The following is a 26,133-nucleotide window of genomic DNA, read 5'->3' as shown; positions in this document are numbered from 1 at the left end:
AGACCCTAAAGATTATAAAAACAGGACCGTGTCATGAGCTTAAGCTTTTTCATTATCAGAACTAGTTACTACCTTAGTATGTTTTGGACTTTACTTTCTTCTTAATGAAAGAAAACGTTAAGACCTGTTTTGTATGAGGAACTGCATAAGAACTTTTGCATATTTTATCAATAGGTTGGGAAGGTTCTTTTACTTTATTTGAAGTACTCATGACCTAGTCAAATTATGATGTTAGCACTGTGCCCCATCCAGGGTTAACTACCCTGATATTTTCTAAGGATATCAAGCCTTTTTTTGTATCTTTGGAAACAGGTTCTTGGTCAGATACCCTTACAAAGTATATCCAGTAAACTTTCCAGATGCTATGATCATGGAATTAAATACATCATTCCCTTAGTAAGCTTCCCCAATCATTTTCTGCTTAGACTTTCACAGAATGTAGCAACTTAAAAAGAAGGAAAGAAAGAAAAAGAAAAGAAAAAAAAGATTAATTAGTAAAAAATCTTGTAAGAGCAAGATCATAAATTCTGAGTGACCATTTTCTTATCGTATATTATGATCAATTTCTCTGCCTCAACAGTCTTCTATAATTCTGTTTTCATCTCTCCTTCTCAGGAACAAAGCCTAGGAGAAATGCAGAGGAGAGTAGAAGAAGTTTAATAAACCTTTATCTGATTAGTGTGCTGAAGCAGCATGATTCTGTGGGAAAAGCTCAAGCATTTGGAATCAGATATACCTGTTTGTGAATCCTAACTCAGGTCAGTTCCTTAAACAAAATTTTCAATTGTAAGTTTCTGAATGGTATTGCAAACCAGCCTCATCATGCAAACATGCATGCATACATTGAGGTCAAATTTATGGAAAGGATACTGGAGTATATCAAATACCTTAGAAAATATTGATCAGTAAAGATTCAAGAAGTAAGGCAGATGGAACTTATGAATGTTTATTTATCCACCTGACAACTGAGCTAACTTAGATTTTACTTCTTCTTTCAGTGTCTCCCGGATTGTTGAACAAGAGGACATATTTGATTCTACTTATATGTGCACTTATCTATTCATGCATAGTTAGGTGTGTGTGTAATGCAGAAGTTAGATGTGTGTAATCAGAAATGTGTAATAGAAAAGGGCTTCTTTTTTCTTGTAAAGCATATTAGTGTTTTATTAAAGCCAGTGAATATGGAAAATCATCTAAAGAATCATGAAACAAATATAAACCTGTGAGAGAAAGAGGGAGAGAGAAAAGAAAAGTTAGCATCTTCAAGTTCTGGATACATTGCACTGTTTCAGGTAATTGTAATAATCAAAGAGTGGACTGTACTGACCTGCAAAAGAGGTTCTTTTACAAAGAAGTACATAGTCCATGGAAATTCTCTAAAAGAAATCCACTACATATAACTTATTAGCTGCACATCAAACACGTGTCTTTTTGTGTGTATGAAGTTCAAAAAGGACTCAAGTTTAACATGTTCTGACTATTGCAACTGTTTTAGATTATTTCAGGAATGACTACCAATTTGTTCTTGCCTCTTTGTATCTATATCCCTATGCAACATGAAGTTGACTCTCTTTTTGTTAAAAGGTAGAGTGTGATTCTCTACCACTTGAATAGAAATTAGCTTTCGATTTGATTCTTCCAACTTCAAATAGCAAATATGATACATACCAGGACTTGCAATGTTGTTTTGTGCTGGTATAACCTTAACTTGATGATGGAATCTCTTCTCAAGTCTGAGCTAGGAGGAAGAGAGAGGGCTCTTAAGTCTTCTCAGATATCCCAGCCTCCAACTCCCACAGACATGATTGAGGTACCCTCACTATTCAGCCTCAGCTGACTTGGATCCGGGTTGAGGAAACACCAAAGCCTACAGATGAGGAGAGAATAATAAATGTTTGTCTTTTAAATTTCTTGGTATTAGAGTATTTTTTTAAATGTAGTATATGTTGATTGATACAGAAGTTGGAAGTGGGATGTTGTGTAATAAAAAATTTCTTAAAAAGTTTGGAAAAGGTAATTGGTAAAAGCTTGAAAAGCAATGAAGAAACCTTAAAACCTGAAAAATGGTACAAAATCTGTCAGTAGATGGAAAATTAGTAAGGAAGCTTCTATAGCAGGCTAAAAGTAGTGTCTTAGATTGTGTAATGGTGAAACAACTAGAAAATCATCTCTGTTAATAATATGGATGATGGAAAATCATATCTAATAGGCCTGTGGATTTGGGTATGGCTATTTCTAGGTATAAAATTGAAATTTTCTATTGTCTTCTGTTTGACATTTATAATTAGGTATAAGAAGAGAGAGATGAACTAAAGAATACCATTTGCAAGCTGCCTTTAGAGAATATATAGAGGATCCAGAATTTACCTGCTCAGAGAGTAAAACCCTTTTACATCTTTGTTCTTTTGAAAACAAAATATTCTTAAAGAATTGTAAGATAAAGATCAAATCAAAAGAATGGCTCTAGGTCCCTTTTCAAGTATCTTTGAAAGACTTAAAGGGGTAAGTTGTAGACCTTTTAAGCTAGACAAAAGAGCTTTCAGGATTAAGGGTTGTCTCATAGCAACCTGGTATATGAATTGATACATATATTAATAAAAAATATATATGTGTATATATATATACACATATATATATATCATTTGGAGAAAACAAAAAGATGTGAGATAAGATAGATGATAGAAAGACAATAGATAGAGCTATAAAAATTTTTACTTTAAAAGGGAGAAAACTAAAATGGAAAAAGGATGATCACTAAATCTTAGGATAATGCTAGAGCAAGTTATTAAATACAGACTATATCCCAGCTATCTTTTAAAACATTAAAAAAAAAATAGCCTAAAGCTTTAAAGTTTAAAGTAACCATTTCAGTTAGTTCACCATTTTGTGGGATATAGATTTAGGGAGGGTCTGACTGGAAGTTCTCACTTAGAGTCTCTCATGCAATTAAAGCCAGATGTTGACTGTGATAAAAGCTCAACCTGTTTGTGCAATCAAGATAGCTCTCACTCTTGCCATTTACAGTGGTTTTCAACTGTAAGTTCAGCTGGAACTGTCTACTGAAACACCTACATATGGCTTATTCAGCATGGAGATCTCAGGATTATCAGTCATGTTACAGAGATTTGGTATTTCAAAATGGAATGTTCTGAAAGAAGTGGGGAGAAGACAAGTGACATTTTATGACCTATTTTCAGCATATATTACTTCAGCCATCACAGTGTGAGTTTTGTGGTCTGGCTTGCTAATCATGATCAGGTTTTAAAAAATCCAGATCAAGGATACTATTCTTGGGTATCCCATGGAAGCAGTTGGTCATATATATAGGAGTGTATTCTGCAATTCTATTTTGCACTGGTGAACATTGACCTAATCTTTATACAAATATCACCCTGCCTTATTTAATACAGTCTTATTAAAGCTAAATTTTCCTAAAATCAGAAAATGTAAGGTATCTTTGTTCTTTTTTTATTTTTATTTTGTTTTGTGTGTGTGTGTGTGTGGGTGGGTGCGCGCGTGCTTTATGTTCTTTTTTTGTTCTTTATTTTGTTTTTAAACAATTGTTTTGGTATTCTAAATATTTTGCATTTCTGTATGGATATTTGAATCATCTTGTCATTTTCTGCAAGAAAAGCCTGATTCTGGGGTGCCTGGATGGCTCAGTCAGTTAAACAGCTTCCTTTGGCTCAGGTCATGATCCCAGAGTCCTGGGATTGAGCCCCACATCTGGCTCCTTGCTTACTGGGGAGCCTGCTTCTCCTTCTCCCTCTCCCTCTCTCTGCTACTTTGTCTGTTCCTGCTTTCTCTCTTTCAATCTGTGTCAAATAAATAAATAAATAAATAAATAAATGCCTGCTTCCATTTTGTTTGAAATTGTGTTGAATCCATAGATCAACTTTCAGAGATCTGAGTTTTTAACAATATTGACTCCTAACCAATGAATACAATATTTCTCCATTTATTTAGATCTTCTTAAAATTTGTCTCAGCATTAGTCTGTATATTTCAATGTACAGATAGTGTATGTGGTTTGTCAGATATGTGCTGTAGTATTTCATATTTTTGATGCTTTCTAAGTATTTTAATTTCTGATTACCTAATGCTAGCACATAGAAATATAATTGAATTTTTATATTGACCTAGTTGACTATAATTTTGCTAAATTTGCTAAATGTGAATTTATTAGTTTTAATGACTTTTTTGAAGATTTTGTAAAATATTTTAGTATATATTATCTCCACAGATACAGTTTTAACTCTTCCTTCTAATCTAGATGTTTTTACTTCTTTTCCTTGACCTGGATGTCAAATGTTAAACCAATTTTTCATTTTATGAATGAACTCCACTTCATTGCAACTTATTATCCTTTTTATATGTGGCTAGATTCAATTTGTTAGAATTTGTTGAAAAATTTACATCTATGTTCATAACAGATATTGACCTGTAGTTTGCTTTTTTTGTAATGCCATTGTTTTATTTTGGTATTAGTATAGGTAATTCTGGTCTTAGAGAACGAGTGGGGAAGCATTTTCTTCTCATTAGATTTCTTTTTTTTTTAAAGATTTTATTTATTTATTTGACAGAGAGATCACAAGTAGACAGAGAAGCAGGCAGAGAGAGAGAGTCATTAGATTTCTGAAAGTGTTTGTGTTTATCCTTATGTATTTGATTGTATTTACCCATGAAACCGTCTGGCCCTGAAGTTTTGTTAGTTAGCTTTAGTAATTTTTATCTTTTGAGAGATTGGTTTATTTTATCTAAATTGTTGAATTTATTGGTATAAACCAGTATGTGATATTCTTTTAATATCCTATACTCTTAGAATATTTAGTGAAGTCACCTCTCTTATTCCTACACTTGGTTATCTGTGTATTCTTCATCTTTTCTTGATCACTCTATCTAGAAGTTTGTCAGTTTATTGTTCTCTATAAACTGTGTTCTTGTTTCATTGATAACAGTATTCTGACAGGTGTGAGATGATATCTTATTGTGGTTTTCACTTACATTTCTCTGATGATAAATGATATGGAGCATCTTTTCATGTACATTTTGGCCACCTATATGTCTTTGCAAAAATGTCTATTCAGGTCTTCTCATTTTTAATCAAATTATTTGTTTTCTTTTCTTTTCTGCTTACTTAATTTCTATTGTCATCTTTTTTTTTTCTTCTTCCTAGTTTCATAGTTTTAAATGTTTCATTGTGTTCTAACTTGAATTGTTTCTAGTGAGAAATCAGCTGTCATTTTGCCTTTGTTTTGCTGAATATATTATATTTTGCCCATTCTAGCTGCTTTGAAAAGTTTTTCTTTTATCACCAACTTTAAGCAATCTGATAGTTATATGCCATGATGTAATTTTTGTCTTTGTGTGTGTGTGTGTGTGTGTGTTTGGAATTCAGTGAGATTCTTGGATTTGTGGGTTTGTACTTTTCATAAAGGTTTCAAGACTGCAGACATTTCTTCAAGTTTTTCCTACCCCTTCATTCCTCTTCTGTTTTGTTGACTCCACTTGCATGTAAATAAGACGTCTTGAAGTTTCCTTATATCACTGATACTTTGTTCCATTTTCTTACCATCTTTTTTCTTTCTGGTTTTATTTTGCATATTTCCATCACTACTCTTTCCTGTTGCCTTGTCTAATGTTCTGTTAATCATATCCAGTGTATTTTTTAATCTTATGTGTTATAGTTTTAATCTCTTAGAAGTTCAATTTTAGTCTGTTTCTATATTTACAATATTCTACAGTCTACTCAGTTTCAATCTTCTAGCTTTTTGAACATTTGGAACAGTTGTAATATTTTAAAAATGTTTTAAATATTTTCACTTCAGGGTTAGTATTGATTTTTTTTCTACTCATTATGGGTCTTGCTGTCTTAATGCTCAGAACACTTATATGATTTTTTAATATAATTTAATTTTCTAAAAATCAAACAGCAATCTATTATATTTTTCTATAGCAATGACTTCTGAAGTCTTTTTCCTCTATAGCAAAATCGTATGTTCAGTTTCCTTTTTTAAGGATGTAGTTAATCTAATTAAAGGTATTGATTATTTTTACACTATAATTATTGTTATTGTTATTAATTGAAATTTAATGTAGTAATGTTTTATTTTGATGAAATATAGTAGAAAATTAATATTTAATTTTAAAATATTTCTATCCTCAAATTGCATCTTTTGTCTTTACAATAGAATTTGGGGTCAGATAATAAGCAATTATAAAGAAACAAGCCAATTCCCTGATGAAAATTTGATTTGTACCTCCAAAATCAATCAGAAATAGTAAAGACTTCTGTTCATGTGCTTTTTGATCTTCATAATTGTCACTTCAGTCATTATTGATTTGATTGACAAGATTAATGTTCAGTCAAGTCTGACTATTATCACGGATAGCACCCAAGAATCTCAGGATCATGATGTGTTTAAATATCATCTAGACCTATTATCAACACATATGTTGGTTCTATGCTGTATGCATTATATAGATTAGTTTAAATTCTTTGGAGGAAATAAACTTTCCTGCTGTCATTTTTTTTTTAATTTTACATGCTCTAACAGATGAACTACCCGATTTCCTTGACCAAGGCCATTTTTTTTCTTTTCTTGGAAAATTTTAGACTTGCTAAGAATATATATTAAAGATAATTTTTGTCATCATTATTTCATTAAAATTTCCTGTACTAAAAATAATTTATGACTTCCTGATGTATATCAGTATGTTTCCTAAAATTCTGGGAGGCATAGATGAATGGGATACTGTTCCTACAATTAAATTCCTATGTATAATTTAAATTTCTTCATTTGTTTTAGCTTTTCTTGTGTCTGGTCCTTGCTCAAAAGATCACAGATTTCATTAATTTTATGACCTTTAAACTATAAACAGTCCCCAATTTAAGATAGTTTGACTTGAATTTTGATATTTTCCTGGGATAGCAATATGTGGGAGGATACTCTCTTGTGATGCTGGGCAGTGTCACTGTACTGTAGCTCCCAGCCAACTATATGGTAAGGGTAAACAAATGATATCCTTAAAACCATTCTGTATCCGTACAATCATGCTGTGTTTCACTTTCAATATGCCGTACAATAAATTACATGAGATAGTCAATATTTTATTATAAAATAGGCTTTGTGTTAGATGATTTTGCCCAATTGGAAGCTAATGTGTTTTGAACATATTTAAGGTAGACTATGCTAAGCTATGATGTTTGGTGGGTTAGGTATAATAAATGAATTTTTGGTTCATGATATATTTTCAACTTAAAATTGGTTTATCAGAATGTAACCCCACTGTAAATTGAGAATGATCTGTACTCTTTTAACTGCATGTCTCATGGCTCATTCTCTCTATTTTCCAGAGAGAAAATATACTCATGGTGTTCTGCTTTTCTTTTACTTAGATAATTTCTGCATAGGCTTTTTTTGCTGTTGTTTTTCCTTTTAGTTGAATTTGTTTCTCTAGAACAGTAGTTCAAAATGTAATTCAAAGATTCCAGTAGTCCTCAAAACTCTTTCTATAGGTCTCCAAGAGCAAACTACTTTTGTGTTCACAGTGACTCTTGAACAGCACAAGGGTTAAGGGCACTGATCCCCTTGCAGTTCAAAATCTGTATATAACTTTTGACTCCCCAAAAACTTTACTAATAGTCTACTGTTTACCAGAAGCCTTCCTGATAACATAAGCAGTCAACTAACACATATTGTGCATGTTATATGTAGTGTATATTGTATTCTTACAATAAAGCAAGCTAGAGAAAATAAAATATTAAGAAAATCATAGAGGGGATCCTGGGTGGCTCAGTTGGTTAAGCATCTGCCTTCAGTTCAGGTCATGGTCCTGGGGTCCTGGGACTGAGCCCTGTGTCAGACTCCCTGTCTACCTTCTCTTTGAGGAGCCTGGTTCTCCCTTTCCCTGTCCCCCCATTCTCTCTCTTGCTCTCTCTCTCTAATAAATAAATGAAGTCTTAAAAAAATTATAAAGGTGAAAAATACATTTACAGCAGTATGCTGTATTTTTTATTGAAAAAAAATCTGTGTAAGTGGATAAAGACAGTTCAGACATACGTTATTCCAAGATCAACTGTATTTGTCTTTTTGCTTCAATTTTCCACTATGTAGGGTGTGATGTTGCAACAGATTGTATACTCTATCAGATATGAGAATCCAGTTTTCTTTTATTAAGTCACATGCTAAAGAATTATGAGAAAATGTAAAACAATGAGAAAATGTAAAAACAATTCTACTATCCCTGTAATATTTTTATTTGTTTGGAAAATAGAACTATTTTTCATAAAGATTCTGTTATTTATGTGAACAGATAATGGATTGATTGTTCTCCTAAAATGAATTTATGAATATTTTTAAAAATTCTATTTTCACTTCTAGTATGGTAAATACATATCTACCTAGATGTAGATCTAGGACTGTACTAGAACTGGTTTGCACAGGCTTGTGAGAATTGATTTTGTACATTTCTTTCCAATTGTCTTTTCAGCGATACCACATTGGTAGCTTGAAATTGAACATGATAGAAGTATTAATACCATGGAAATCAACAAATGCTGCAAATCAGGGTTTGCTCACACAATCCACTTCCCATGCCTGAAAGGCTGTTATTAAATATTTATCATATCACTGGAAAAAACCCACATGATCAAAGGATTTCGGGGTTCTTAAGACCAAAAAGTTTGGAAACCATGGTTCCATTGAACCCTTTAATACATTGCTACCTAAGATCAGTTTGGAAAAAAAAAAATGTTTTAGTAAAAAAAATTCCAACTTCCAAACCTCTTTAACAATGTTGTAAAAGTTTATAGAGTACAAGCATGCACTGTTCCTGATTGTGCTTCAATTTCTTTATAAAGGATTGATCAGATACTGGGGAAATTTGACAGTTAAAACTATGGCTCTTTCAATAAAAGTTTTAGGTCCTTAATTCTTGATAGAACAAAAAAACAAAAACCGTAAAACTATTAAGATATCACTTTTTTTTTTAAAGGAAGACTATCTTATTTAACCTTTTCAAAGAATATAGAGATTGTATTTTGTTTGTTCCAATACAATGGTATACTCTCAGTGCATTATGTTAGTTTGGCAGAATGCTCCACTAGAAATTAGAGAACTGTAAGTCTTAGTTGTGGTCCCATTGCCTACTGGAAATTTGAACTATTTGATGTTTAGTAGTTAATTGCTCTTGTCCAATTTATATTCACTGGTTGAAAGGTAGGATAATTATATCAGTACTGTCCAAATTATAGAGCTATTTTAAACATCAAATGAGAAGACTAACATTAAAATACTGTCTATATAGAACAGCTCTCAGCAGATATAAAATAAACATGCATATATATAATAATATTATAGAAACATAATGGAAAAATAGAAATTATGTAAATGTACTTTTAAAGATCTATGAAAACAATACTATTTATAGCTGTTCATTACTACATGTAAGGTCACTTTTTATTAACAAAATTAATAGTATATTCAGCATGAAACACCTCTTTTTCCTTTGTAAATAAAATATGAAATTCTGAATATTTCCTATTTCTATTACAAAACACTAAAATGCGAGTGATTATACCGCTATCTGGAGGTATTAATAGAAAATAATTTATGGACATAAAATAGTTCATATGTAATTTATACATTTATAAACTTACTATAAAATATTTTTTCATTACAAAAGTAGTTGAAGAGTTAAGATAAAATTGCAATCAAATTGTCCTATTGTACATTTTAATAACTAGTTTTTAAATATTCTATATTTAAATGGACATATAGACATAAGGTTTGAAATATTCTTTGAAACTAATTCAATTTTATTATCAGAAACTAGCACAGTGGGAAATTGGGAAAGTGGAAAATTGTAGATTCAGGTAATATTTGTTGAATTCAGGAATGGATATGGTTATACTAACGTGTTATTTTTAAAATGAATATTTTGAAGTATGGAAACTATATTTTTAGGATGCCAAATAAACATGCATTTTGAAATGGTAAGCTAAGGTTTACAACACTTTCCATAATAAACCTCATTTTTCATGGGATGACAGGGGAGGAAATTGAAATCTGCTGCTCATTTTATAGCTGAGCAAACTTCTAAGAGGTAAACTTATTCATGTATTTCATGTGATTCTCTTTATAAATAACTTCTTTGGGACTTAAAGGATTTAGCAATTTGTATCAATGAATATGCATTCTTTATGAAGTGATTTTATTTTATTATGTTCCACTTAAATATTGCTTAACTTTAAGCTCCGTTTTTCTTCTGTGTTTGTATTATGGCTCATTCAGGTGATTTTTCTAGTCTTGGACAAATCATTAAAATGTCACCAAAATTACAGTTCCAAATATTTATTATTAAGCATCAAACACACAAATTGCCTTTGCTTCATAAACATATCACATTATGACAAACTGTGTACTGATAATCTTTTTACCCTAGCCCTTTATCTTTGTTTTATTTTTATATGAGAACTAACTAATTTAATTTAAAATGTCTTGGAAGAGTGACTACTGGGTGGCTCCATAGGTTAAGTATCTGCCTTCAGCTCAGGTCATGTTCCCGGAGTCCTGGGATCGAGTCTTTCTTTGGGCTTCTTGTGCACCAGGGAGACTGCTTCTCCCTCTGCCTGCTGCTCCTTTTGCTTGTGCTTTCACTTTCTCTTTGACAAATAAATAAATAAAATCTTTAAAAAATAATAAAATAAAAAAATAAAATGTCTTGGGGAAAGAAGGAAAAAATGTTTTGGAATTCAAATGATATAGAATTCCCATTATATAAGTCAAAGTAATTCCTTAGAAACAGTTTCAATATAACACAACTATATATACAAAATATATATTCATATGCAGATATGAATATATACTAAAATCAAATTTATATTAAAATTATAAAAAATGACTTACTTGCTTACTTGTTTTTACTACCAATTTTCAAAAACAGCTGTTTTCCTAAATCTGGTCTTTTTTTTTTTTAAAGATTTTAAAAAATTTATTTGGCAGAGAGAGAGACACACACTGAGAGTCAGAACACAAGCAGGGAGAGTGGAAGAGGAAGGAGCAGATTTCCTGCTAAGCAGGGAGCCCAACGTGGGGCTCCATCCCTGGAACCTGGGATCATGGCTGGAGCTGAAGGCAGATGCTCAACGACTAAGTGACCCAGGCACCCCAAATCTAGTCTTTAATGTAATATTATAACATTATTATCTTTTACTGGTGGTATTTATTTATTTATTTTTAAAGATTTTATTTATTTATTTGATAGAGAGAGACAGGGAGAGAGGGAACACAAGTAGGGGGAATGGGAGAGGGAGAAGCAGACTCCCCAGTGAGCAAGGATCCTGATGTGGGGCTTGATCCCAGGACTCTGGGATCATGATCTGAGCTGAAGGCAGAGGCTTAATGACTGGTCCACCCGGGTGCCCCACTTACTGGTGATATTTAAATTGATTTTTTTTTTTACATTAGGCAAATCACTGGTGAGACTAATACAAGTGAACTACAACAACTTATTTGTCATATGTGGTTTACATTTCATGAGTCAAATTTTAATTTTCATTCTATTAATTGATTTATACTTTCACAAGTAAATCTTATAATAGTCAAAAACATTTACTTGAATCAGATTACAGCAGCATTTGTCTCCCAACATACTTGTTATTTTTATTACAGTTTTACAGTCATCATTATTTATACTACATTGATTGCAGCCTCTGTCCTGCCATATTATTGCTGTCAATTACTCCTACACTTCAGTTTACTAATTAGTCTACTCAACCCATTCATCTCTTTCTCACCATCCTGTCCAATTGCTATTTTGTGGAGTGCACATTAATGATCTGTATCCATTATAGATTGCACATCACAGTATTATTCTTTGTACTTGCTAATCTTGCTGCTGACTAAAGGACATAAACAAATTTATTAAAAATTATTGATCATCGATTTATCTAATTTTTCTAACACGAATTTATCTGCTAGTGTAAAATGCCTGTAATTCTACATTTGAGTTTGTGTTTCATTATTTTTCAAGTGTTTGTTGGAAAGTAGAGTCCTTAATGGATTTGTGTCTGTGTGTGTACACATAGGTTCAGATCCAGACTTCTTTAGTTTCTAAGTTTATGATCTTGGACAAATTAACCCATAAACTACAGTCCCTCTTTCTAACTCAAGAATGCCACTTCTTTGAGTCTACTGAAGTGATATAATATACTAAAGCTTTATACTATCCAGGTTGGCAAATTTCAAGTTCAAAATATACTTTTATTTTTATAAGTAGTGAAAACAACACAAAATTTTCTTTTGTTCATATGGTAAAATATAATGCCTTTAGCTCTTGTTAAGTGATGTTAAAAGATTTTTTGATAAAACATCTAAGGAAAATTTATACCTTTTTTTTCTAAGTTAGATAACAGTACAAATCAAGTTAATAAGCTTAATCTTTATATAGTCATTAATTTATTAACTTCAAAAACAGTTATTGGATTTCTGCTACATGTCAGATATACTCTGTACTGTGAAGACAAAGACATCATTAGGGCCCTAAGAAGTCTATTGGGAAGGGAACCTGGGTGGCTCATTCAGTTAAGTATCCAACTCTTGGTTTAGGCTTAGGTCCTGATCTCAGGGTTGTGAAATTGAGCCCTATGACCAACTACACACTCAGTGAGGATGCAGATATTTTGTTTTCCTTTTAGAAAATCCTGATTCAATTGCAAGGAATTATACCTTTTTTTTTTTTTAATGTGCATCATCTCTTGCATTGGAGGCTAGTATTTATTAAGTTTACATTTCAGTTTGAAGGAACTCATGTTAAAATTTAACTATCATTTGGTGTAACAGGTTAGCCTCTAATAATGTCCCAAATTTTAATTATTTGAAATACTAGAGTTTCCTTATTGAAATTCTATTTTCTAGTAACAATGTTCCCAAATGATAACTGAAAATCAAGTCATAGTATTGTGTTTTTTATCCTGTTGATCTAAGATAACAAGTTCATTGAACAGGGATGCACATTATACTTCATTTTACATGGTACTGAGTGAATTATCAGAGGCCATGAAAAGCCTGTGTTGGAGACATCTGAGGTAGAGTCTAGAGTCACTAACAACATTGCTCTAGGCAATTAGTGTTGTTGGCCACATTGCTGGGTATAACTTAGAGATGTACTTTTGCCAATTCTGGCACACATCTTTTAATTCTTCATTGCAAAAACTTAAAACCCAATAGCAGAGATTAATTAACACCCATGTACTCATCATCCATTTCAACAATTATCAACTCAAACCAATCTTTTGAATCTTACTTCATCTCCTTCTTTTCTCTGTATATCTTCGAACAAATCTTAAATATAATTTCATTACATTTCAGCTTATATCTGAAAATGACTCATTTATTATAACATAACCATAATTCCATTATCACTTTTAAAAAAATAATAATTTCTTTGGTGCCTGGGTGGTTTAGTTGGTTAAGCAATTGTGTTAGGCTCGAGTCATGATCCTGAAGTCCTGGGATTGAGTCCCACATTAGGCTCCCTGCTCAGCAGGGAGTCTGCCTCTCCCTCTGACCCTCTCCTCTCTCATGCTCTCTCTCTCACTCAAGTAAATAAATAAAATCTTTTAAAAAATGAAAAAAAATAATTTATTAGTATTAAATTGTATTAAACATTCTAAATATTGGTCAGTGTTACATTGGTGAGGTTTTTAATCATAACCCAAATAAGATCTGTATATTACTGTTGGTTGGTAAATATTTTTAAATTCCCCTAAATTTATGTCTCCATCTCTTTCTCTTTCTCTCTCTCTCTTTTTTTTTTGACTCTTTCTTATTTATTTATTGATGAAGTTTAGTTTTTTTTTTTTTTTCCTATGGGATTTGTCAAAGGCTGGATTTAGAAATTGTATCCCCATGGTACAGTTCTCTCATTCTGTTTTCATTTTATTTCTTGTAAACTAGCAGTTGAAGGCAGAAAACTAATTAAGATTAGATTCCTTCTTAGAGAAAAAAGAGGTAAAACTACTTCATAGGTGTTGATTTCTTCCATCAGGAAGCAAATTATCATTTTGATATCTCTATTGTGATGTCAGCAGTCTTTTATGTTCATTGGCTGGATCCATTAATTCGTTTCAGGTTACATTTCAGGTGGCATTCAAATTATATTATTGCTTCTTAATTAATTAGCTAAGATTATTCTATACAGAAAAAACTTCCTCTCATTAAATATTTGCATATCCAGTAATACAGATTTTATAGGAAATGCAGGATATATGTTTGATTGTTTTCCTTTATTTACTTTTTCTTAAAAAGTTTGTTCACTAGAATATTTTAAAATTATTAAAATAGATTTTAATTATTTAAAGATTTATTTATTTTGAGAGAGAAAGAGAGAGCATGAGTAGGGGAAGGGACAGAGGGAGAGAATCTTCCAGTAGTCTTCCCCCCTGAGTGTGGAGCTCCATCCCACTACCCATGATGAGATCATACCCCAAGCTAAAACCAAGAGTCAGATGCTTAACTAAATTGAGCCACCCAGGCATCCCTAGATTTTAATTTTTTTAAATACCATTTTGAACTCACTTATGTAGATTTGCTATATTTTAGTAGACTTCAGTTATGATCCCTATTTATGTCCCCGACAAGTATAGCTCTTGGGATGCAGATATTTAGATGGGGTTTGAGATGCAAATTATTCTTTAGGAAGCAACACTTCTGAAAGAAAGTGGGAGAAAGTTTAGGTGGAAGGAGAAGTAATCTGCAATGTAGGCACATCAAAACTTGCTCAACGCAATTGGAAATTTTGAAGAAATTATTGCCTGCCAGGGTTGTCCCACATCATGGCAGACAGGTTGAGCTTGTGTATCCTCATCTCAGGCTGACACATTATGCATGCTGCTCTAGGAAAGCATGATGTGACCTTGGACAAGGCCTATCTATGCTGCTAAGGAAAACTCTGAAAGAGCTGATTGCTAGAGACTGCTAACTATACTGCTTGAAGTTGGGCCTCAAGTCCTTTCTTGAAGGAAGATATAGACAGACAGCCCATAATGTATGTTTATTATTGAACCACTATCTCTAAATTTAAATTCTTTGCTAATTGTTTTTTTGAGGAATTGGAGGAAAAAAATTTTTTGTTTCCTTAAATCCAGATTATCTCAGAAAGAGTTCTAGTAAGAAAAAATTAACAAGAGGATGCATTAAAGATCTAGGGACAGAAATATCCTTTGATAAATATATTTTATAATTCCTTTGTTTCTCTATTTCTCTATTACTATATATATAGATCTAAATATACAGAGAGATAGAGATACTCTATATTTCTACTACTATGCTAAGGAATTTTAACTATTTAACTTCACAGATAATATACCCCCTATATTCTTTTTACTAGGGGCTACTATAATTTCTCTTTATCCGAAATTTCAGAAGTATGGTACAGATATATTGAAGGACTTTGCTATACTATTCATCTCTTTGGAACATGCATTTGTCCTATTACCTTTTGTATGAATGTCTAGACCTTAAATATTCTTTTTTTTTTTTTTAATTTTTAAGTAATCTCTTCACCCAGTGTGGGGCTCAGACTCAAAACCCTGAGATCAAGTTACATGATACACCAACTGAGCAAGCCAGGTGCCCCTGTACTTTATGGATTTCTAAGAAGTACTATTTTGTGGATAGTCACAACCACACATCCCTGAAATCCAATCCTGTAACATTGCACAGTGCCATAAAACTTGGTCTCAATGTTTTCCATACTAGTTACCTTACAAGTCAGCAAAACAGAAGATACAAAAGACACCACAGTTCAGTTAAATTAAGGATAACCATTAAACATATATCCAATATACTCCCATAGTTTACTGTAATTTTCTGACTTTGTATATTTGTATAAATAAAAGCCAATGATGGTATCAAATTTTTATGGAAGGATAACAACATATAACAATATGCTTCAGTTCTACAACATAATGATTCAATATTTGTGTATATTGCAAAATGATCACCACAATAAATCTAGTAAATATGCATCACCACACATCAACTGTGGTATTTATTTTTTTACATTTTTTCTATATTGTTATTCACTCACAAAAATTATACATATACACATATGTGCAAACATACACAGACACTATCACATACATAAACACTCCTTTTAACACTTCAGATACTGTAGAACAGTATCAGAAACCATAATAGATACTCTATCAGATCAGATACTATGAAACTATTAACACTAAAACATTTACTAAAAAAACAAAACTAAACTAACCTAAACTAAAACATTTCTTAGATTCCTCTGCTCCTGGAGCACTGGATAACAATTAAATTGTGATAATTAGCTGTACTTTAAGGAGATTTGGGGGACAAAAGACTGCTTTGGCTTTTTCCAGTCCTACTGACATCCATAGCCCCTTTCTTTTTTCCCCTGAAAGAATATTTTAATGTTCTGGTGTCACCTCTATGAAGATCAAGATGATATTTTGGTGGTTTTAGTACCTTTCTATACCCTGGATTTTTCTTGAAGTCATCAATGCTCAGGGTAGACATCTGTTTTCCCTGGCTTCCTCACTGTGTGGTATAATTGGGAGTCAAAACTCAACCCAAGTCTACTCCTTAAAGCTTCTAAATCTCACTTGCTAAAGTAGTTAAAATGATTTGTAACTTCCACAACTAAATCCTTACTGATGAGCAAATTGTTGTAAAGAAAACAAATAAACAAACTTCTAAGAACACAGTGCATATTATATTACAGAACACACCTATTATATAGAAACCAAGGCACTAAAAAGTACAGTATTAGAAAACTATTACAGACATTGGCTATCAAGGATTTTAAAGTTTTCTAAACTTCTCTCCTTGAGCTCCACCCTCTATTTGAATGTGTTCCCTTCTAGTTCTGATTTTATTCTTTTAGTTTTATATCAAGTTTTATACTTTTTTTAGATGTTTTATTTATTTATTTTTTTTGCTGAAACTTTTTTTTTTTTAAATTTTAATTCCAGTATAGTTAAACACAGTGTTACATTAGTTTCAGGTGTTAATAGTGATGGTGATTCAACAGTTCCATCCATCCCCCAGTGCTCATTCAACAAGTGCATTCCCTTAATCTCCATTACCGATTTCGCCCATCCCTTCACCCACCTCTCTTCTGGTAACTGTCAGTTTGTCCTCTAAAGTTAAGTGTCCGATTCTTGGTTTGCCTCTGTCCCTCTTTCTTTTCCCTTGTACTTGATTGTTTTGTTTCTTGAATTCCACATGAGTGAAATCATATGGTATTGTCTTTCTCTGACTTATTTCACTTAGCATTATACTCTCCAGCTCCATCTATATCATTGCAAATGGCAAAATTTCATTCTTTTTTATGGCTGAATAATATTCCTGTGTGTGTGTGTGTGTGTTTTCTTTATATATTCATCTATCTCTTGATGGACACTTGGGCTACTTCCATAATTTAGCTATTGTAGATAATGCTGCTATAAACATTGGGAGACATGTATCCCTTTAAATTAGTGTTTTTGTATTTTGGGGGTAGATACCCTGTAGTGTGATTACTGGATTGTAAGGTAGTTCTATTTTTGACTTCTTGAGGAAACTTCATACTGTTTCCCACAGTGGCTACACTAGTTTCCCTTCTCACCAACAGTGCATGAGAGTTCCTTTTCCTTCACATCCTTGCCAACACCTTTTTTTGTTGTGTTGCTGATTTTAGCCATTCTAACAGGTGTGAGGTAATATCTCATTGTGGTTTTGATTTGCATTTCTCTGATGATGAATGATGTTGAGATTCTTTTCATATGTCTGTTGGCCATCTGTATGTCTTTGGAGAAATATCTATTCATGTCTTCTGCCCATTTTTAAATAAGATTATTTGTTTTTTGGGTGTTGACTTCATCGGATCTTCATATATTTTGGATACTAAACCTTTATCAGATATACCATTTGCAAATATCTTCTTCCATTTGACATGTTACCTTTTAGTTTTGTTGATTGTTCTTTTTGCTGTCCAGAAGCTTTTTATTTTGATGTAGTCTCAATACTTAATTTTTGCCTTTATTTCCCTTGCCATATGGCTGATGTCAGAGACATTACTGCCTGTGCTCTCTTCTAGGATTGTTAAAGGTTTTAGGTCTCACATTTAGGTATTTAATCTATTTTGAGTTTATTTTTTGTGTATGGTATGATAGAAAATTTCAAAAGATCAATTACCAACAAGGAGATTGAATTAAAAACTCCCAACAAACAAAAGTCCAGAACCAAATGGCTTCACAGGCTAGTTGTACCAAACATTTCAAGAAGTTAATAACTATTCTTTTCAAACTTTTACAAAAAATAGAAGAGGGAGAAAAATTTCCAGATTCATTCTGCGAGGCAAGTATCACCTTGACAGGGAAACCAGGTAAGGTCACCACAAAACAAACAAACAAACAAACAAACAGAAAGAACTACAACCCAATATTTCAAATGAACATAGATGCAAAAATCCTCAACAAAAGACTTGCAAGCTGAATTCAACAATACATTTAAAAAATCATTCACCACAATCAAGTGGGATTTATTCCTAAGATCCAGGTGTAGTTCAGTATTCTCAAATCAATCAGTGTGATATATCACATCAATAAGAAAGAGAATTAAAAACCATTTGACAAAGTACAACATCCATTCATGATAAAGGCCTTCAACAAAGTAGGTGTTTTTTTTTTTTCTTAATTTTTGCTAGTGATAGTTCAATTTTTAAAACTTAGTCATAGGAAATTTTTGTGTTAAACCTTAAATTCTCAAAGACATGGAGGTATATAACCATTTAGTTAGTTTTGTGCCATTAAAGTTACACAAAATCAACCAAAATATTTCCAAATTAATACACAAAATTTGGCAAAGAATATGTAAATATTATAGTTTTGAAACCACTCCAAAAATGTCCATAGTATATAGAGAAAACTGCCTTCCTCTCTATTTATTTTACTCTTTCTTCCATCAGCTATATGATTCATCTAAGCCCCATTAATGCATCTTATAGATGAGGAAGGGAAGTCACTAATGGACAAGGACAGGAATGAAAGTGGATTGCTGCTGAAGTGAGAAAGAAAGAAAGAAAGAAAGAAAAGGAAATGATAGTGTTAATGTGCTATATCCCAAGGAGGATTTTTAACTCAACTTTAAGGATCTGAGGACTAGAAAAAGAAATGAAATAGACACACACATTTTGATACCATGCAAGGCACTTTTGGCACTTCAGTCATGAGAAATAGTACCTTTCAAAAAAGATGTCTACAATTTAGTATGGAAAATAGTATTTGACATACTATTTGAACACTTGTAGAGTTAAATGGGTTATATAGAGTATGGACACAAATATTCTGAAAATGATAAAAGAAATAAATATAAATATTAGTTTAAAGAACTTTTTAAAAAATGTCTTTAGTTGAAACAAACAAAAAAAATAATGCTGATTTCTCTTTTCCTTCTTATACTCTTCACTCTCATTTTTTTTCACCCCTTAGGAATGTGGGGAAACAACAACAGCAAAACAAAAACTTTCCTTCCTTTTGAAAGACAGTTTGGCTCTCCTTCCCATTGAGCTCTGGGAGGAAAGCTCAGTTTCTTCCCAATCCCCACCTACAACATGACATTCTTCTCACTACATTTGAATACAGAAACCTGTAAAACACAGTCTTTTTTTGCCAACCACATACATTAATTTTTATATCCTTTGATTGAAAGGACTTAATGGAAAGATAAACTTCCATGAATTGACTAATATTTTAAATGATCTAACACACCTTACATATAACAGCATTAGCATGTACCTAAAAACAAAGCAAAAGAAACTTTGCATTGATACATGATCATCAACCATCTAGCATTCACTATATAGAACCACAGAAGATTTCTGACAAAGGAATATTTTAGGTCTACTTTCTATGTAAGAATGGAGGAAAATAAATGCATAATTATTGCATTGGGCCATTTTTACTACCTACTGCATTTACTGTTTTGGTAGTTGTTTTTAATTATTAATTTTCTAAACTTCACTAAATGATAAGTTAAAGAACAATGTCAGATTTAGAGAATATCCAGCTTCCCTTGTAATCCTCAGTGGAATTTAATATATGGCTGTATGTGTCCTAAAACTGGTTGCTCTAAACTAAGAATGTCAGGGAAGCTCTGGTTTTTGGAATGTTGGAAGCCAATGGGATAAAGAGTGACATTTGCTAACACAAAAGAGAGCATAAACGAGGTTCAGTGACTGCTAAACAGTAGGATACTTCTCTCTCTAACGGAATGGCAAAGAGGCACGCAAAACCCCTTCTCCACAGGAGAATAGCACAGGTCATAGGCAGAAAGATGGAATCCCTGAGTCACATGGGCAAAGCACCAAAGAGTAGAAATCATTATGGAAACAGTAAACTTATGTCCAACATATCTGCCAAAACAATAAAGGAATGACAATAATTATGCTTCAGATTTAGATAGATTTCTGTATTCATAAACTGAGAATAAGAGTTGCATAGACTAAAAATTTCTTCAATAGATATGAAATCACAGATTCAAAAAGCAATCCAATGAGTCCATTCTATTGCAGCCTGCCTGAAACTTGAAAGAATATGGAGATTATCAGGGAGACATAAGGAGGTAAGAATAAGTTTAGAATCACTCTATTCCCTCTTAAAAATTCCTTAGGCAAGTTTATCTGCTTTTGTCCAGTAAAATCTGGAAGAAAATAGCTAAATGATTCTTATAGTATTTGTAGTTTTATACATACATGTGTATGTGTTCTATATACATGGAGCAATTTTATATATTTTCAATTAATACAATATTGATTTAATAATAACATTTTATATTTACACCCCATTTTGGAAAAGCAAATGTACTTAATTTAATTCAAATATGACTCATGGTCACCTAAAAAAAACCTTTCATAAGACGGTTCCTTACAAGAATTATTACTATCTGAGTATACTAATATATACTTTGATAAAAGACATAGCAGAAAGCATTGGGTCAAATATAGTTTGAAACATGGGTTTAATGAGTCAGTGGGTGAATGAATGAAATAAAAGACAAGAGAAAACATAATTTGGCACAATAAAATAATCATTGCATTGATTTCATTTATTCTTTGAGGAATATTTGAGTTCACAGTTATTAACCTTATAAAGTCACCCTCAATATTCTTCCAAGGTAAAATGAACATTTTTTCTTTTTAAGATTTTATTTATTTATTAGACAGACAGAGATCACAAGTAAGCAGACAGGCAGGCAGAGAGAGAGAGGAAGGGAAGCAGGCTCCCTGCTGAGCAGAGAGCCCGATGCGGGGCTCGATTCCAGGACCCTGAGACCATGACCTGAGCCAAAGGCAGAGGCTTAACCCACTGAACCACCGAGGTGCCCCTAAAATGAACATTTTAATAATAAATGTAAAAGTCATAATTGTTCAAAGGAAACTCTGGCTAAAAAAAAATGCTGTTAAAGAGAAATACTTGGGATGCCTGAGTGGCTCAGTTGGTTAAGTGTCTGCCTTCTGCTCGGGTCATGATCCCAGGGTCCTGGATGGAGCCCTGATTCGGGCTTCTTGCTCAGCAGGGAGCCTGTTTTCTCCTCTATCTGCCTCTCTCTTGCTTGTGCTTGTACTCTCTCTTTCTCTCTCTCTGACAAATAAATGGATAAGGTCTTTTAAAAAAACAATAAAAAGTTTTGTTACCTTTAAAAAAAAAGAAGAATACTTGTGGGCGCCTGGGTGACTTGGTCATTTAGGCCTCCAACTCTTGATTTTGGCTCAGATCATGATCTCAGGGTCATGGGATCAAGTCCCATGTCGGGCTCTACAGTGTTCAGTGTGGAGCCTGCTTGTCTCTCTTTCTCTGCTCCTCCTCCTCTCTCTCTCAAATAAATAAATAAAATCTTTAAACAAAAAAGATGTATTTAGGCCATGTCTCTACTGTTACATGATTTTCTAGAAACACTTATTTTTGCATATATAAAAAAATACCATTGGATATTCATCCTTTCTAATGGAGGTGTAATAGTCTGTTGTATATATGGACCACATCTTCTTAAACCATTCGTCTGTTGAAGGGCATCTTGGTTCTTTCCACAGTTTGGCAATTGTGGCCATTGTTGCTATGAACATTGGGGTACAGATGGCCCTTCTTTTCACTACATCTGTATCTTTGGGGTAAATACCCTGTAGTGCAATTGCAGGGTCAAAGTGTAACTCTATTTTTAATTTCTTAAGGAATCTCCATACTGTTTTCCAATGTGGCTGCACCAACTTATATTCCCACCAACAGTGTAAAAGGGTTCCCCTTTCTCCACATCATTTCCAACACTTTTGTTTACTATCTATGAATACCCAACTTTTGTATCAACATGGACAAGACTGGAGGAGATTATGCTGAGAGAAATAAGTCAAGCAGAGAGAGTCAATTATCTTATGGTTTCACTTACTTGTGGAGCATAAGGAATAACATGGAGGATATTAGGAGTAGGAAAGGAAAAGTGAATTGGGGTAAACTGGAGGGGGAGACAAAGTATGAGAGACTGTGGACTCTGAGAAACAAACGGTTTTGGAGGGGAGGGGAATAGGGGGATAGGTGAGCCTGGTGGTGGGTATTAAGGAGGGCACGTATTGCATGGAGCACCGGGTGTGGTGCATAAACAGTGAATCTTAGAACACTGAAAAAATAAAATAAAAATACAATTGGAGACAGAAATTGCTACCTCTTTTTTTCCTTAACATACTGATTAATAATTTTTTTGGTCTGTAATTGAACCATTTGTTAAAAATATAAACATCCTATATCTTCTATTTTTCAACAATAACTGATTGATTTTTAAGTGGATGGAAATTTGCTACTAAATTATGTCATAACTTTTCCATTATTGGTAGATATTATTGAAAGATAATTGTAAATGTCTATTAAGACATTTATAGCAAACAGGGCATTTCTTTCATATGGCCTTTATATTGTTCTCAACCATGACATCTATTGAAACCATGTATTTAAACCAACTCAATAGACATTATTTTTCTTACTATAATTATTATTCCAACTACAAATATTTTCTAATATAAGCAAAGACAGGAATCTTGAATTATAAATAAGAAATTACATTTACTATTTATAATATTCTCTTCATTTAGTTTTTAGGCATGTTGTACAATGTGTATAATGTTTGTGTACATGTATATATATATGTTATAGAATTATATAAGTAAACATATATTTGAATTCATGCTATAAAATGAATTTATTGATGGGGTAAGTAACCAAAAACTTTGGTGATTACAGGACTAATATGTAACCTAAGTCTTTTTAGGAGTCAAATTCATGTAAGTTGTGTATTAATTCCTATACAGTGAAAAAGTGGATTGTTTTCAACAACCAAATATCCTAAGTACCTTTGATAAACTAATTGAGGAAAACAGAATAGGAGGTCAAATAAAATGCTTCAAGGACACTGTGTCAGCCAGCCTGAAGCAATGGGATATCAGGGCAGACAGCTGGGAAACAATGGTAACTGACAGTAGCAGCTGGCATTTAACAACCAGGAAAAGCATGGTTTATACATTCTAAGGAGCAAACAAACTGAAAGTATTAACATGGAGAGCAAATGAAAGGCATATAGGCAAGGTCTGGCCTTTGATGCAGTCTCCCTGAGTAGGGAAAGATAAAAAATTACATAGATTCAGTTTTTGGTCTTTAAACTCAGTTTAAATAAGAAACCTGTAATGTGTACTAATAGTTTTAATTTAACTTGCAGTAAGAGAAGAGTAGTCAGTAGCTTCTTAGAAATATTGTCTAATAGTAGTAAAAATACAAATTAAATAAACATTCCCTTGTTCCCTTTATATAAAAATATGGATTATTTCCTATCATAGAAAATTCAATACTGTTTTATAGAAATCCATTTTGATTAAAAAAATCAGTAGCTGGGGCGCCTGGGTGGCTCAGTGGGTTAAGCCTCTGCCTTCAGCTCAGGTCATGATCCCAGGACCTGGGATCAGGCCCTGCATCAGGCTCTCTGCTCAGTAGGGAGCCTGCTTCCTCTTCTCTCTCTGCCTGCCTCTCTGCCTACTTGTGATCTCTGTCTGTCAAATAAGTAAATAAATAATCTTAAAAAAAAATCAGTAACTATCAAATAGTATCAACAACTATTTGTCATCTCTTTCATCTGATGCTGCATAGTTGTGGAGAAAATACTGAGGTGTTCTCAATCCCAGGTATGGATTATCTTAAAAGAAACATGATTTTATTACAATATGAAATAATAGAGATAATGCTAAATGCTAAACTTTCTCATCTCAATGGATTTCAAAAAGGAGGTTTATGTATTGTGCAGGCAAGAGTCCGGTGTGGGTATTCCTTGTTGGATGGTTCTCCTTCAAGTGATGATATGGGAACACAGATTGCTGCCATTTGGGGTTTACAATATTTGACACATATCTCCAAATATTACTCAGGGAAGAATAATCCATTAAGTCAGAAAGAAATGAAAAAACAAATGGAGAAATGTGTTTGAGAATGTTTCTGGGACAGTCTTGAAATAGAGTTCACTCTTTCTAGCCACACTTCTCTGGCTAGAAATCAACAATTTTATCATATCTAACCTAAGGTAACTGGAACATGTCTACATTATGCACAGGCAAAAAAACCCAAAACAAAACAAAACAAAAAATCTTGTCTACCATTTAGCTCTTTTCTTCATATTTTTAGAATTTCTTATTTCAAACAGATTAATTTTCCTGTAATTTATTACATATTTTGATTCTTACTAAATAGATAAATCTGTGGTAAGGACTGATGATCCTGGGTTTTCTTATCCAGTAAGTCTTAATTTAATTTTTAATATTTGAATTGAGGTGTTCTACCATTTTAACCACAGACTTACTTAATTGTTTTCACTCCATGAACTTCTTTGTTTTTGCAAACTTGTAAAATATATCTTGATCATCTTAAAATGTGTATTTCTTACATAACATTTATATTGAAACAATACATATGGCCTTGGATTTTTACAAACCTAAAAAGTTCTTGTATTAGTCCATTTGAACTGGTTATCAAAATACCACAGACCAAGGTTTACCAACAGAAATTTATCTTGTCACAGTTATGGAGGATAGACATCTATAACCAAGTTTCTAGCCAATTTAGTTTCTGATGAGTTCTCTTGCTGGCTTTTAGATGGCTTCTTTCTTCCTGTGTCCTCACATGACCTTTCCTGTGTAAATAAAAAGCATTAAAAGAGAGGGAGACAGAGAGGGTTGGGGGCATTCTGGTGTCTCTTCTCTTTTTTTTTTTTTTAAGATTTTATTTATTTATTTGACAGACAGAGATCACAAGTAAGCAGAGAAGCAGGCAGAGAGAGAGGAGGAAGCAGGCTTCCCACTGAGCAGAGAGCCCTATGCAGGGTCGATTCCAGGGCGCTGGGATCACCACTTGAGCCGAAGGCAGAGGCCCTAACCCACTGAGCCACCCAGGCGCCCCCTGGTGTCTCTTCTTATAAAGACACTGGTCCTAATGGATAAGGGCCCTCCTTCATTTAACTTTAATTACTTCCCTAAACCAAATGCCAGCCCCACTCACTGGGAGCTAGGGCTTCAACACATGAATTTGAGGGAGACAATCAATCATTCCATAACAGTCCTGAATTCATATAAAATGAACTTCTTAAATACATATATTCTTATTTTTCTTAAAACAAACTTAAATGAGAAACCATTTTATATATCATAGTGTGAATTACTGGATGTCTTAAAATGAGCAAAACACATTATGGTCTTGATACCTTTATAACGTTTACCTTAACTTTTGGAATTATTTTATTACATCTTAATAATTTTCTATACTTTAAAATGTATAAAAATGTATAAATTACTTCCTCATTTCTCGAGAATGACCAATGCACTATTTCTAGTAAAAAAGGAAAGATTGTTGTTTTATTTTCAAATTTCTCTTAAAATGTACATTTTCTTTTCTGCTTTTGGAAAAATAAAGTGCTTGAAAAGAAGAGGCAAATATTATATTCACTGATTTTTGTACTATAGTCACCACACCTTACTTAATCTTTTAGAAGCTATGTTTTCTCATTTTAAAATTGGGGTTTTGCTTACATGGTCT

This window comes from Lutra lutra, chromosome 6 (genome assembly GCF_902655055.1).
Source record: "Lutra lutra chromosome 6, mLutLut1.2, whole genome shotgun sequence".
Taxonomy (NCBI): domain Eukaryota; kingdom Metazoa; phylum Chordata; class Mammalia; order Carnivora; family Mustelidae; genus Lutra; species Lutra lutra.
The sequence above is the reverse complement of the archived record's forward strand: the minus strand, read 5'-3'. Positions refer to the sequence as shown.